Raw genomic sequence first — 15957 nt, forward strand, 5'->3', positions numbered from 1 at the left:
ACTGTGTCAAGATCTTTCTCTTTTGATTAGAGGTTCTCATGACAAAATAAGTTAACAGTGCTTGACTGACATTTTCCAAGGATATTTATGCTGATGGAAGCAATCAGGGAGGCCCTGATTGCTCTTTAATTATTAAATTACAAGGAGATACATAACAGGAGGAAACATCAGTTCCAGAGGATAAAGCATCTTAGTGGTACATTTGGAGAAAATACTTTTTTATTTCTTTACTGGTTGGTCCTACCTTTTTAAATTTTCTTCCTCCTTTCCTGATCTTAAGGATAGAACTAGACATGGCAGGTGGATTGTTTTCATTTAGGAGTCTCAAAGGTTAACGGTGATTGATGGAGATTATTGAGGGAGGAACTAATTTGCTCCTTTCTCAAATTAGGCAGAGGTGAGTCACACTTAGACTGAACTTGTGATGTGCCTGGTCCTCTTCCATTTCTTGTAGTGGGAGGAAGGAAGGAAAGAGCAGGCCTCTTTCTGACCTTTGGCAATCTGTTGACCCATCGGAAGAATTTAATTTTTCTCCCAGGATAGAAATGTGGGGGTGGACTGGGGTGTGGTGATGAGGGAATTATCAGTCTGATGTTGATATTTACAAATGTGAAAAGTACACGCTGTCCCAGGACTGGGCTGTCAAAGACTAGGGGATGAGTACTTCAGGGTTATTGAGCAAGAGGGATGACAAATGAAAGTCCCATAAGTAGTTGCCCTTGAGGTCTGACCTGAAAGAGAAGCTAACTCACTCTGAAACAATGATGCTCCAGTCCAGTAGTGACGTTAGCAGCCTCCCTGCTTGGGAGGGACTGACTGATAGATATGTGGATTGGGACAACAGAGAGGAATTGCTTTCACAAATCTTTAAATAAGTACTGAGATCTTGAAGATGCTTTAGATGTAGTTTTACCTAGAGGCAGAGCAATGAAAAATAAAGGATCTTTTGAGGTTCCTGCTAAACCAGTGCTTTCAGACATTAAACTTGCGTAAGAGTCACCTGGGGATCTTATTAAAGTGTATATTCTGAGTCAGCAGTTCTGGGGTGGGACCTGAGATTCTGCATTTTTAACAAGCTCTGAGGTAATTGCTATGCTGATGGTCTAAGGACCAAATTTTGAGTGCCATTATTAGACACTTATTTAAATAAAATTTAAATAAGATTCACCACTTCGTGTAGTTTTTCCTTCTTTACACTTAAATATGAAAATCCTGTAAACAATGAAGATATTGTATTATTCCTTGTGGCACATATAAAATATTACGGAATGAACTTGATAAAAATAGATATTAATAAAATCCAAATTAAACTCACCAACTAACATAATGGAAATAAATGCTGATCAGAAACCAAATGCTAGGCCACCCATTGCTATTTACAGATATCCCCATGTGGTACTGTATTCATGTGTGTGTGACACCAGATGTCTGGAAAACAGATTTTTGTGACAAATTTTGACACAGGAAATTTATCTTGCTCCATAAAACTTAATGGGAAAATGTAATGCTTAACTTCAGTCCATTTTAAAAGAGTGGATTTCAGTGTAGTCCATAGAATCAAGTGGGGTTTATTCTTGAGAGCTGCTAGGAATCTCTTTATCAAGAGAATTACCTAAGAAAATATCAGTGGGTGGCATGGTATTTGATTGGTTATTGATAATATGTGTTTTGAGTTTGCCATATTCAGCTCAGTATTCTATTTTAGATCATGAATAAAGGATATATTTCTTTACTACACTAAATATTTATCGGATGAATCATTTCTGGAAGTGAGGGAATTAACTGTGGTATTTTGAAAGAGAAACACATCTTTTCAGAAGTACATCAACGGTGTGATTTCTGAATGTGTTTCAAATGGTTAATATACCAGGGGCTGAGAGTCTGCCAAAGCAGAACATCTGCTTCTAAGACATAGGCTTCTGGTGCATTCTTCTCTGTGCACTATTGTTTTCTTTTGCTTGTTTTCTCAATTTGTTAAATCTAGATTGTATTTCATAAGGACACAGGGAAGAAATGCTCCTAACTCATTTGTTATCTTACAACAGAGAAGTCTTCAACAGATCTTTTAAATTTGGGTAAAAATCTAAGAATTCCTAGTGATTAAATTATGCCTGGTGATACGTATTATTGGAAGTGGTTTTCTGTTTTGAACTCCCCACTCATGCAGTTCTCCCTGGTGGAGGCATGGTTGCACATGCAGACCTCTGAATTCCTGAGCAGCATGGGTAGAAGGGGTCCTGTGCTGGTGCAATGGGCAGCCTGGATGGGAAGGCAGGGTCCTATCTATGATGTGTTCTTGCTCCCCTATTAGCCTCTTTCCTGAATACCCATCACTTCTATCCCTGCAGTCTGTCATATTGCCATGCTGATCTACATCTGTATGTCTTCATCTGCCAGGCTTGTTGCCTGGCACGTTCTTCTGCATTTGCTCTGCTCCTCTTAACAGAGTTGAACACCGCTCTTTAGTTCCTGTGTTTTGGAAGCACCTTGAATGACCTTAGTTGTACAGTTAGAGTGTATGTAATTGTGTGTTTTTATATCTAAGTAACCACTAGACTGTCGACTCCCAGAAAGCAAGGACTGAACTGGTCTTTATCTTATATTTCCATTACCTAATGTAGTGGCAGATTTTAGCAGGTCCTCAAAAAAGGTTCATTGAGTGCATAAACTTTATTAAAGTCGATGGAACTCCATATATGTTGATTATAATTTTCATGCATATAAAATCAATCTGAAAACGGAGAACTGATAGTTGTGTAAGTAAGCTATACTTGTAGACAAAGAAGCAGCAAGCTGTGACATGAGTAAGATGTGTAAGAAAATAAAAAGATTTTCTAGTGCTGCTTTGCAGCCTAATCTTTGTGGATTATTTGTAGCACTTTTTCCTCTATTTTAATATTTAATTCCTTAAGAAATAATTAAGAAATCATTTTAAAAAAGTATACAATCTTCCTATCATTTTAATGTTTAACAAAAATACTAAAATTTGTTTTTAAAATTATTTTCTTATTTTTATTACGACAAAATGATCAGTATCTTCAGAGAGGAATAACGGTTGATTTCTGGTGCTTGCCATATAGATTAAGTCCTGCAAGTCTTGGGTATAGCAATGCATCTATTGAATAACCATTTCACTAATAGCATTTACATAGGTAGACAGGTACAGTGATCTGTTAAGCAATATTTTTAAATGTCTACTTAAAAGTATTGTAATTAAAGGTCAGGTACAGCTGGATGCCAAAAGAATTATGCTAAAAAAATCAGTATGTATCTTTAGTGTTGATAAGTAGGATTATTAATAGTGCTTGACTTTTAAACAGAGACCCCATTGAATAGAACTAGACAAGCCAACATCCAGGATGATTTCTTATCTAGACATATGTCAAATCTAGTTATGTTAAATGTCTTCAGAAAACACATAATTTAAATGGCAGCTTAATTAAAAGACACTGCTGTTAGGTCTATAAACATTCTATATCTTTGCTTACATTTTACTACATACAATGTCAGGGGTTTTTCTACCTTTGAGAACTTAAAACTTGTAGAAATTAAGTCTGTTGTCAGTAGAAATCAGTGGATTAGCTTAATTGTATTTTCATAGTTCAGTTCATTGTGTGGTTATCTAAGTAAATATGTTTTGGGAATTAATTGCAGTAAATTCCTTCTGATTCAAATCTGGGTATGCTGCTTTCCAAATAGGATAGTACAAATTTCTTCTAAAAACCTTTCCTGGTTGGTTTTTGTATCAGAGAAAATATAGAACATGTAAAATTTATAATTTCTAATGTAAAAATTACTTTGTTTAACAAGAATAAAATTCTTAAATAAGATGTTTGATACTTTATACCCAGCTTCATCACTTATTTCTATTCTCAGAGAGAAAAGAGCCCTATCCTTTCAAGTGCTAGTATTGAGTATGTTGATAATAGTAGTAGATTGGTAGCTCTAATAGTGCTAATAACAATTAACATTATTGAATGCATACTCTTTATCAGTTTTCTAAGCTAATTATTTACTGCTGTATAGCAAACCACACCAAAATTTCATGGCTTGATTACACAGCAATTATTATTTGTCATGGTTTTGTGGGTTTACCGAATGTTTCTTCTGCTTCGTGTAATGTTGGTTGGGATGCTAGTTCAGCTGGAAGGTCCAGTGGCTTTACTCTTATGCCTAGCATTTGGTACTTGGCAGCTGGGAACGTACTTGGGTCTTTCTACCTGATTTCTTGGACTTCCTCAGAACATGGCAGCTAAACGCAAGAGCATTTTTAAAGAGGCAGAGGCAGAAACTGCCGAACTTGTAATGCCTAGCCTCAAAAATTTATGTCGCATCATTTCTACCACCTTCTATTGAGTAAAGCAAGTCACAGGCTACTTCAGTAAAAGGGGAGGGAAATAGACTCCCCTGTGTTGGGAAGAGTGCCAAATATTTTGTGGCCATTTTTAATTTTTTACAAATTGAACTAAGTACTCAATCCTTTACAAAATTAGCTAAGTACTTTTACAATGTATGTTTTAGAGATCAGAAAACTGAGACTTAAAGAGGTTAAGTCAGTGTCCAAGGTCATCTAGTTACTAAGTGGTTTAAGCTTTAGAGCAAGCTTGTCCAACCCGTAACCTGGCCCAGTACAGCTTTGAATGTAGCTAAACACAAATTCATAAACTTTCTTAAAACATTATGAGATTTTTTTGTGACTTCTTTTTTTAAGCTCATCAGCTATTGTTATTGTTAGTGTATTTTATGTGTGGCCCAAGGAAACCAAAAGATTGGACACTCCTGCTTTTTTTTTTTTTTTTTTTTTTTTTTTTTACTTTAGAGCTGGAGCTTTTCACCATTGTAATATATTACCTTCAATGGTATAGGCAGATAAATTTGTCCTTCTGCTCCAAAGCCAGTATCTGAGGATAGTTTTATTTATGTGGGGGGATAATTGTCTTTGCAGTCAGATTGAGATTATAAAGGTATTTGGATCACATTATTGAGGAGCCCTCATGTGGTAAAAATAGCAGTCTCTCCAAATTTGGAAATTTCTGAGTTGTTGGGTGATGTGAAAGGTAAAATTTTTACATCTGATGTTATCCTGCGTCTACTACAAATATTAGCACATTGCCTCACCAAGAGCAAATAAATAAGTCAGCTTCTTAAACCATAAGTTTCCCGGTGGGCATATTCCATTCTACTACAGTTTATATTTTTCATATGGTTTCAGTATTCTAGTGTTTACTATTCATTAACATGAAACACAGATTTTAAATTGCCTTTTTAAAAATTATTTCTGCTGCCTTGTGGTTTTCTTTGTTTTGAGGGCCATGTTATTCATGGAGTTTTCATTGTTGAAAAAAGAAAAAAAGAAATGTCAGTGATGCCTGTGATGGTAAAGAACAAAATAAAAGTCAGGGCTTTCAAATATACTAACTGAAAGTTTTTATGCTTATGGTAATTTCAGTTTTCTATGTTAGATTCTTGGCATACTGCCTTCAGGATTTCTTCAGTCTAAGACTGAGGCATATTGAGGAAAGTCTGTAAGTTGAAAATATTATATAGCCTGTTGTACTTTCATGTTAGCTGTAAGTTGTGAAATGGATTCACAGTTTTTGCTTAAAGCATATAGACATTTTAGTGCCAGAGTTATCTAGTCTCCTGCTGATCAGAATAAAAGTGGTAGATAGCCCCATAGAATGTTATGGGGCCATAGAACGTACGTACCACAACCCCCTGGTTTTATAGAAGAAGGTGTGGATAAGAGAAGCTTTCACTCTTGTTCATATCATGGAATAGTGTGAAGGGCAGAGTTGTGTCTAGAAACCTGGTCTATCAGCACTGTGTTTTCTTCCACTGTATCCTAGTATTTCCTTAATTAGCCTTGTTATTAGAAATGTAAACCAAGTATCCAAGAAGGTCCTATCACCACCACTCAACTGTAGAACAAGTTAAATCCAGCTTAACTTTTGCATTTGTGAAAATCTTAGACCTTTAAAAAATGCATAGTCGTCATTGTATTTAGAAAGTTTAAGACTTTTATAGTGGTTCAGGGAAATTGTACTGCTGAGTACTAGTAGGTTATTACAGCCATGTTTCTCTGTGATTACTTTACTTTTTATTTTTCATTTTGAAAGAAAAAAACTACCTGGCATAGTCTCAATGCTTTAAAAAGACAGCATTTTTCTGTGAGACCATTGACATCTAAATTAGTGTTCTTCTCTTGAACTGTTATAATGCATATTAAGACATATCATATATCTAATAAATGGAAGAAAAATGTTAATTGAATCATCTGGTTGGGTTCGACTATACACATTTCTTTCATGATGTTATATGACAAAGAACACATGTGATGTGCTAATTTATCTATATAACTATTCTGAGGTTTCTTACTCCTAATAATAATTTAATTTTAGTTGCATTTTTTAGGAGACTATTATAAAGGAAGGAGATAAATCATGAACTAGATTTAAGGATCCAGACCCCTCCTTCTGTTTAAACCATTTTTAGACTGTGGATTTAAGTGTTTGAGCTTTCTGTTGTCTGGTTTTTATTTTAAAGATATGAAATTAGAACTAAGAGGTTTTTCTTTTGGGGAAGGATGTGGAAAAAATACTGGTGTGCCATTTGTGAATGTACTATGGGGGAAGGACTAACACTTTTTAGAAGATTGATAATCAGTGGTCATGCAAGTGGTTTGGCTTGAGTGCCCCAGAGATGTCTTCTCTGTTTGAAAGCCGAAGCAGCGTGGTTGCCAGTGGAGCCTTTCAGAGTATGGGAGACATTGCAGTGAGTCTGGAAATCTATTCTGTCTCCAGTAGGCACATGTCAGGTTTATCAGAGAACATCAATATAATGGCTTTTTAATGACATTTTTGTTTCTTACTGAAAATAGGGCAATTTAAAGAATAAAAGAAAGGAAAACTATAATAATTCTACTAACCAGAGGTTACTATTGATAATGCCTTTTTGTGTATATCCTGTATTTGTTTTCCTATTTACAACACATCATCTATAATGTGGTATTTATAGCCTTTTAATAGAACTAAGATTGTACTGAGCATACTATCGATTACCCTGCCTTTTTCACTCTACGCTTCCATTTTACCTACTTTCCCCCCCGATCCTCTCACACAGTGTTATGTGTGAGAATAGATTTCCAGACTCACTGCAATGTCTCCCATCCTTCAAAGGGCCCCACTGGCAACCAGGCTGTGTCCGCTTTCAAACGGAGAAGGCATATCTGGGGCACTTGATATGCACTTGCACTACCACTGGTTCCCAGTTTTCTATGAGGTATCTATATCAGATCATGGCTAAAATGAGTGGGAATTGCTTGGCAAATTTGTGCTTGTTTTTATTTTTATATTTGCTCATACGGAATAAAGATAATTTTAATCCTGGGGAAGAGGTAGAAAAAATCTCATGATTTTAGTTTTCTCTGTTAGTATTGCATGACATAAGCACCAGAGAGATGACTTTTTTCCTCCTTTGGTTCATTTGTATTTTACTTGTCTATTCCAAAAGAACAGTATTGAAGTGAGACACGGGTATCAATAAGGAAAATTTCCAGAGCCAGAAGAAGGAAGAAACTGTCAGGGAACAATTAGTGTGATGGGAAACTATGTTATGCTTCCTCAGAAAGTATGACAAATATGTTACATTTACTTGAGTTTCTGGAAACTGCACATGAAGGATATAGCATTAATTTCCTTTGTCTTGTTGGTATTCTGTTTTACCATTCATGAAGAAAGAAAAAAAAATGAGAGAAAATAAAAGGTCTCAGAACTCACAGAGTAAAGATATTTTTCTAATTTAAAGTCAAACTCCAGAGTTTTAATTCTCTGTTAAAGTGGGTTTTGGTTAAAAATTATTTTCTGTAAACTAATTTTATAGGCTATTCCTATCTGTCTGTTCATTAGCACAGTTTTGGGGTCAGCAAATTATTCCTTATTTATAGTTTAAAAATATTTTTTATAATCTTTGAAATTAACAAACTTTTATTTGATATCTAGTTTAAGAAGTTGTTATAGGTATAAGACTTTTTCTTCTCTAACAAAGACATGTGCAAGCTGATAGAGCTGAAACAGTATCTATGTAAAATAACCATGGTGCCCTTCAGGGAAACCTTTGTGTCCCAGCAGATAAAGTGTTGTGGCATGTCACATATGGGAATGGGTAGGGAAAAGATTCCATGTAAGTATTTTGACATAAAGCTGGTGCATTTGAGAATTCAACAGGCTGAGACATAGAAACATTGTATCAGAGTGGGGTGAAGGAATGGCTTAACTCAAGGAAAGCAGACCATTTGGATAGCTTGGGGAGAAAACAGAAGTAGTGTGAGAAATGGTAGAAAGGACACTAGAAATACTTGAGGAAAATATTATTTTTCCAGAGTTTCTAACTATATTCTATTGAGTAAAAACAAAACAAAGGCCATCCTTGATTTGTCAAAAGTGATAAAAATGATGTAACAAGTAGAAATAGGATTTTCCTGCTGGGTTTGGGGTAGAACTTGGAAAAAAACTGATCAATTATGTCTTTTTGATCCATGTGTTTAAAATTAAGGTGGAGGATCAGAAGCAATAAATATGGATTAATTGACTCCATTCAGATTGCCACTTCACTGTTTTATGATAGACTACTGGGAATAGCAAATAGTAAGAAACTTAATGTAGATTTGTTTAAAAAATTTGTTACTACTGTTGTTTCAATGTCAAGTTTATTTTGCTTGTAGATGAAACCGGTCTTTTATCACATAACTCTAGGTCATAAAAGTATAGTTTGAATTTCCAACGTTTCTAATGTTTCTTTTTCTTTTGAAAAATAATCAAAGAAAAAGTTCTGCTCTGTTCTGGTTGCTTCTGTATGAATCTCATAGCAATCATGATTTTCCATTGTGTTTACAGAACTTTCATTGTGTTTTATCATAAAGGAATGAAAGAATGGATTATTTTTTCTTTTTTGCCTCAAATAATGGAGTGGTCTACATTTTAAAGGTTTATTTTACAAAAGGATACTTGTTACAGATTAGGTTTCATCAAAAGAAGTTCAATACTAAAGATAAAGGAGTTTTCTTTATTTATATGTATATTGTTAAGCTTTTAAACCAAATGAAAGTATGAGTGGTCATATTATACTATAGTAGGTTTTCATAATAGATTTTCCAGATTAAAACCATTTGTTGAAATCATCAGAGATGTTAATCCTGCTTTAGCATTGATGCAAAGTTAAAATAACTGACATTAAAAAAATCATTTGGGAAGCTTTATTGAATATATTGAGATAAGGTTTATTGTAGTGCTTCTCTTCATGCACACTGCTGTTACAATTCCAGGAGGTTTCAAAATCCACATGAATGACCCCATTCAACCCTCAAACTGTCCAATTCCTGGCCTAATTCACCTTCACTCTGCTGTAGCTACCGGTTGCAGGACTAGCTGCATTTTGGCCAGAACTGCATCACCATGGAAATTTTAAACACACTCTCTCTCTTCTGATTGCCATCTTTTTCTGGTTGCATCTCAGCTTTATTCCCACTGCATTGTTCTTTATCTTTGGAGCTCTCTAAATCCCTTAAATTCATTGGGTATAGGATTCTGTCATCTCCATCTTTATAATATCAGTGCCTAGACTAAGCCTGGCATATAATAGGCACTCAGAGATTTGAAGAATAAATGACTAAATGATTGTATCAAATACTTGCCCATTGTTTGCTGTTTCTGAATTGTACAAGGCCATCATGATAATTGATGATCTTAATAATGTGAGAATATGATTCTCTTACCTTAGTAAGAGAGCCATCAGTTTATTGGATGATAGTTATATGGAAAAAGAAGAAATGCTACTGTGATAAATATTTATAATTTTAAACAGAAGTGGTAAGTAGAATTAATGATAAATAACTTACTTATTGAAGGTTTTCAAAAAATTAGATGCATCAGGGTCTTACCTACATGTCTTATGTATTTTTATTCAAAATTTTTAGAAATGAGGAAACAGAGAGGTTAAGTAACCTTTTCTTTATCTTTAAGCAGGCTAAGGATATTAAGCCAGTACTAACAAACTTAAGGACCAAACTTGTCAATATGTAAGATACTAGAAAAATTAATCAGAATATGTTTTGAATATCTTGTGGAAGCTTCTCAAAGGATATTACATTGAGCATGATAGGCTGGCATGTTATTTCATGTTTTAAGTAAGGCATTTGTAAGTTGTCCATTTGAATATATTTATTTTAGAAAGCAAATATATTTGTCCTGTGAAGAGCATGCTTATTTTGAGGGATAGCTTCTTGCTGTTAATAAAACTTTGTAGATACCATGTTGAAAAGAATACCACAGGCTGGGCTCAGTTGGCTCATGCCTGTAATCCCAGCACTTTGGGAGGCCACGGCGGGCAGATCACTTGAGGTCAGGAGTTCCAAACCAGCCTGGCCAACATGGAGAAACCCCTTCTCTACTAAACTACAAAAATTAGCCAGGCGTGGTGGCATACACCTTCTGGAGGCTGAGACATGAGAATCGCTTGAACCCATGAGGTGGAGGTTGCTGTTAGCCTAGATAGGGCCACTGCATTCCAGCCTGGGCAACAGAGTGAGACACTGTATCAAAAAAAAAAAAAAAAAAAAAAAAAGGAAAGAAAAGAAAAGAATACTACAGAGAGATCAAAGAATGCCCAGTTATCTCTCCCAGCCAGAATTTTGGGTGTAACCTCCCTAGCCGTGCTAGTGGTGGATGAGGTGTTTAACAAAGGAAATGTAAGATCTTCCTTTAGTTGCCAGTTCAGTATAGCTTTTTGGAATTAGTTTACTAAATTTCTTTTAAAGTGATCAGTTTAGTATCCAAGAAGTAAAATGGAGCAAGTTGAAAAATTGTCCTTCTGCCTGTGTTTCAGTTTAGATTGTTTGTAGGCACACTGCTGACTTCTCTTATGACTTTGGGTAGATTCAGTCTTTATTGGTATTTGAGCTTTTAATGACTGTTGTGTACTCTCCTTAGACACATTTAAAACTTTAAAGCATTTGGGCAGGGGAAATGGGTAAGGATCCAGTTTTATTTAAGACTCTCAGGACCCATCTCAATAGTAGTATCTATTCCCATGAGAGAGAAATGAAAGGCAAGGCTTACATCAGCCTAGTCTCCTCACTTAGGAATAACAACATTCCTAAGGTCAGAAACAGTGTGAAGTAAGTCTCTGAACCCATTTTGGAGGGCAGTACATCACAAATACAGTGGAAATTGCTCTTTAGCTGGATGTGAGTTTCATTTTAAGCACCACTGTTTATATTCTTTATGTCTTGCCTTTCTTTTTATATTGAGTTTGTTTCACCTTGTAAAAATTAAGAAGAGCATGTTCTAGCTTTTAAATGTAAGAATTGAATTATTAATAGTTTTTGGGTAAAAGTATCACCTCCCATTTCTTCTACCAAAAGCAGCACATTCTCACAGACTTTGCACCTCACTGAAAATAGTCATTTAAAGTTTTCACTAATTCAGCATTTAAAGCTTTTTATTTCCTCCTTGATTTATAACACAGCTGTTTCTTGAATAGAAAAAACTCAAGGACTACATGCAATCTAATTAGATTACATTCTTTGTGTGAGTCTCCTGCATTTAGTGGAGGCCACTAATCAAATCTTGACATATTTTCTATTTCTTTTATGAATTTAATTCGTCAAGTCAAGATGGCTATAATTAGAGCAGATTACTCCTACCACATTGTATTATGATGATCTCTTCATGTCTTTTTGTTTCATACTATATGATACTCATTAAGGGTAGCATTGTGCCATCCTCCATCAAGCATTATATGCTTCCTTTGTGCTTATGATGTTGACTGTAGCAACCTTAAACTGTTAAGACGTGTTTATAAACAGTGAAGCTCCATCATTCCAACAGAGTCAGCATGCTAATTCACTCTAGTTCAAATCCACATTCTAGTTGAATCCCCACAATGTAACTTGACATTTGGAGAAATTGATTCATACCATTTTAAAGAAATATGATATAGGTGATAGAATCCAGGATGAAGAGGTACCTTGTTGCTTAGATGATGACATTGTGGATTCATTTCACATCTCTCTTTGTCTCCTTTTAATGTAGCTCTTCTCCCTCCTTGGTTTTTACTCCTCCCTCCCTCTTTCTTCTTCAAGCCTCCTCTAATGTTAACATCTTTGGCAGTTTGGCCAGTGTTGACAACTACTTTTTGATTATTTGGTATTTTAAAATACTTCTATTGGCCAGGCATAGTGGCTCACACCTGTAATCCCAGTACTTTGGGAGGCCGAGGCGGGCAGATCACGAGGTCAAGATTGAGACCATCCTGGCTAACACGGTGAAACCCTGTCTCTGCTAAAACTACAAAAAATTAGCCGGGCATGGTGGCGGGCGCCTGTAGTCCCGGCTACTCGGGAGGCTGAGGCAGGAGAATGGCATGACCCGGGAGGTGGAGCTGGCAGTGAGCTGAGATCATGCCACTGCACTCTAGCCTGGGTGACAGAGCCAGAAAAAAAAAAAACTTGTATTGTAAAATTATTTATTACAAACAAAATCCCATGCAAAGCAAATGAATAAATGTGATGGTTAATGGAATATATGTGGAAATAAGTAGCTTCTCTTATAAGTGAAAGAACTGATGTCAAAAATTCCGTGTAAAATTAATTAAAATTAAAATTACATTTATAAGATTATTGAGTCTTTTCTTTCTGGGCAGATTTTTATTTAGTTAGTTGTTTGGAGATTGTTTGGGTTTTAGTGTCAGAAATATATTCTTCATAAGTATCAGATTCTTTATTAGGCAGTCATCATTTTAGGTCTTATGATGATGAGAAATCCCATGGGCTTAGGGAAAATTGTCTAAGTATGGAAAAATTACATAATAGAAAAAATTCCATCTACAAAGATGTGTGATTGTTTCTTTTCTTCTCCCTATGTCTAGATGGTTAGAGATGACTGTATTCTTGGATTGTTTTATTTTCAAAATTGAAATTTTTTTTTTTAATGGGTATCAGGCTGGGCACAGTGGCTCATGCCTGTAACCCCAGCACTTGAGGAGGTTGAGATGGGTAGATCACCTGAGGTCAGGAGTTTGAGACCAGCCTGACCAGCATGGTGAAACCCCGTCTCTACGAAAAATCCAAAGTTAAACGGGCATGGTGGCACATGCCTGTAATCCCAGCTACTTGGGAGGCTGAGGCAGGAGGATCGCTTAAACCTGGGAGGCAGAAGTTGCAGTGAGCCGAGATCACACCATTGCACTCCATCCTGGGTAACAAGAGCAAAACTCCATCTCGAAAAAAAAATAGATATCAAAGGATGCATAGTGGGATGGGGAATAAAGGAAGCACATACTACATAGCAAAACATTGTAAACAAAAAAGTCACAGCATCATACAGAAAAGAAAACGTATTTGCTATGATAACAAATTTAAATGAAATTAGATACCAGAATTAGTTTTCGGTTCTCTTTTTTTTTCCTTTTAAGCTCCAAAAGAATGAGTTTGTCAGTTCTTTTCATACCTTAGTGTCGATTGCAACCTCTATAAATATGTTAAATAATGGATTTCTAAGATGATTATTTACATATATATGGAGTGTGTGTGTGAGTGTATAAGTATAAAGTAAATATATATATTCTGGAATGTGTATGTATATATGCATATATATATATTCAAATATTTTTAACAATATGAGCTTGAGTTTCTTTCAAGACTAAAGGCAAAATGTATTTTCTTAATGCCTTATTTTGTGCAAAAAGCCAAATAAAATTGTGATGATCCATTTGTAGAAGCAAGAAAATAGAAGTATATACACATTTTATAATCAATCAGTGAGTATTGATATAGGTACTGGTGATTATTAGAGCTTCTAGACTATAAAAAATGTTACTATGTTTCTTTTAAAGTTTAGTGTCTACATAGCCAGTGGATCAGATACCCAGAATGGGTGGGTAATCACTGGCGTTGTGTTTCAGACTTTAGATCTAACAAGTAAAAATTTAAAAAAAAAATTGGATATGATTAAAGGATAAATAATCAAGGGGTTGGAGTGCAGCCAATTCAGAAAATAAAGAACAGTTGGTTTACCCTAATTATAGCCATCTTGATTTTTCTTTTTTCTTTTGTATGTATCAATTGGAAGTTTGGTAAAAATTAAATCTTTAGCCCAATTATAGAAATAAATTCATTACAGATTTCCTAAGGTGACTTTATACTTTTCTTAAACTCAAATCTTTAAAGTCGGTTGTAGTTTGTACGAGTCACAAGTCTTTCCTTTGATATAGTAAAACAGTTTACTTTTTATTTTTTAAAACAATATCTTATATCTACCATCATCTAAATTGAGGATATGTTAACATAAATGACAAAATCGTATTGATATCAAAGATTCAACTGATTAACAGAAATTTTACACTTGGATTAGTATGAGTTGTGCAAAAGTGGCTGAATCTAATAAAATGATGTAACATTTATGTATATTATGATGAATTTTGCAGATTATTTATGGGTACAGGTCAAGCATTAAAATAAGACCTATGTGTTATGCCCTCCCCCCTTTCATCAAAAAGCTTTTCATAGATAAGTTATGGAAATAGGTGATTTTTTTTTTTAACTTTTTTAAGGAAGATGAATTTATTGATTTTATAGAATATCTTATTGCATTCTTCTTATTACTACTTTTCCTACTTTTGATCATGGGTATCTTTATTCTATATTCATCTTATACAGGAAGTTATGTGTCTCCTTTGTAAATTAGAAAGAGTGTCACCCAATGATTTTATTGTCAGGTGCATATTACATGATCTCCTTGGTAACAAACATGAGTTTTTATTATTATTTGACAGTTATTAAACACAGATACATGAGTAAATATGGAGCAAAGAAACACAACTTTCAATGACAAGGGTCTGTTGATATATTGTATGGTTTTATATGTTGCAAATTTGATGACTTTCTCTGTGTTAATTTCCCTCTATATTTTTATTGAGTCCTAACACACTTGCCCCCACTCACATCCCAGCACACACACACATACACACACACACACACACACACACACACTTTCTGTGTCTCTCTCTCTCATATATACAGGTGCACATACACATGCATAATAGCTGAAGCTTCAAAATGAAAACATATGCAGAATGTACCTATTGATTTCTGGTCATTCTGAGCAAAAGGGAATATAAAGAAATAAAGTTTGTTTGAAACTGGGAAGTTATTTAGTATTTTGTGTTTTAATTGTTTCTTAACTATCTAGCACTATTAGTTTTATGCCGATTAATGTAATATTGAAAATTTAAGAAATGTTAGCAAGGATTATAGGTGATTGATAGTACTATTTTGTAGTATGAAGCATGGTTTAAATCTTGTCAGAATCCCCAGAACTTAACATGAAAATTAGAATAGAGGTGACACTTGTATCTCCATTCTAAACCATTTTGTTATACTACTACAATTTTTTCCTTCTAAAACAGATTTCATCAAGTCTTCAGAATTCTGAATCCATTAATCCATTTGACTCTCCATTTATTGCTTTTCTCTTTCATTTTTTGTTTTTGAGACATTGTCTCACTCTATTACCCATGCTGGAGTGCAGTGGCATGTTCATGTCTCAGTGAACCTCTGCCTTCCGGCTCAAGATATCACATCAGCCTCCCTAATAACTGGGGCCATAGGCATGCGCTCCCACGCCCTGCTAATTTTTTGTAGAGATGAGGTCTTGCCATGTTGCCCAGGCTGGTCTCAAACTCTGGGCTCTAGCCATTTGGCCACCTCAGCCTCCCCAATGTGGTAGGATTACAGGGGTGAGTCACCACACCTAGCCTGACTCTCCATTTCTTATAGCACTGCCTCTTAATGAGGAAAGCACATTAGAATTGCCCAGGGGGCTTCCAAAATATGCATGTATCTAGAACCCTTCCTCAGAAAATCTGATATTTAGGTAGGAGTGGCAAGCATGTTAACAAAAA

The 15957-nt window shown here is 35.1% G+C and overlaps 1 protein-coding gene across 9 annotated transcripts in view; it reads left to right on the forward strand.

Moving 5' to 3' along the window:
* The window catches only part of CBLB (Cbl proto-oncogene B), a 211228-nt gene that overhangs the window by 75824 nt on the left and 119447 nt on the right, over positions 1 to 15957 (forward strand). The gene's annotated exons all lie outside the window — the stretch shown is intronic.

The sequence above is a fragment of the Pongo abelii genome, chromosome 2, assembly GCF_028885655.2.
Source record: "Pongo abelii isolate AG06213 chromosome 2, NHGRI_mPonAbe1-v2.0_pri, whole genome shotgun sequence".
NCBI lineage: Eukaryota > Metazoa > Chordata > Mammalia > Primates > Hominidae > Pongo > Pongo abelii.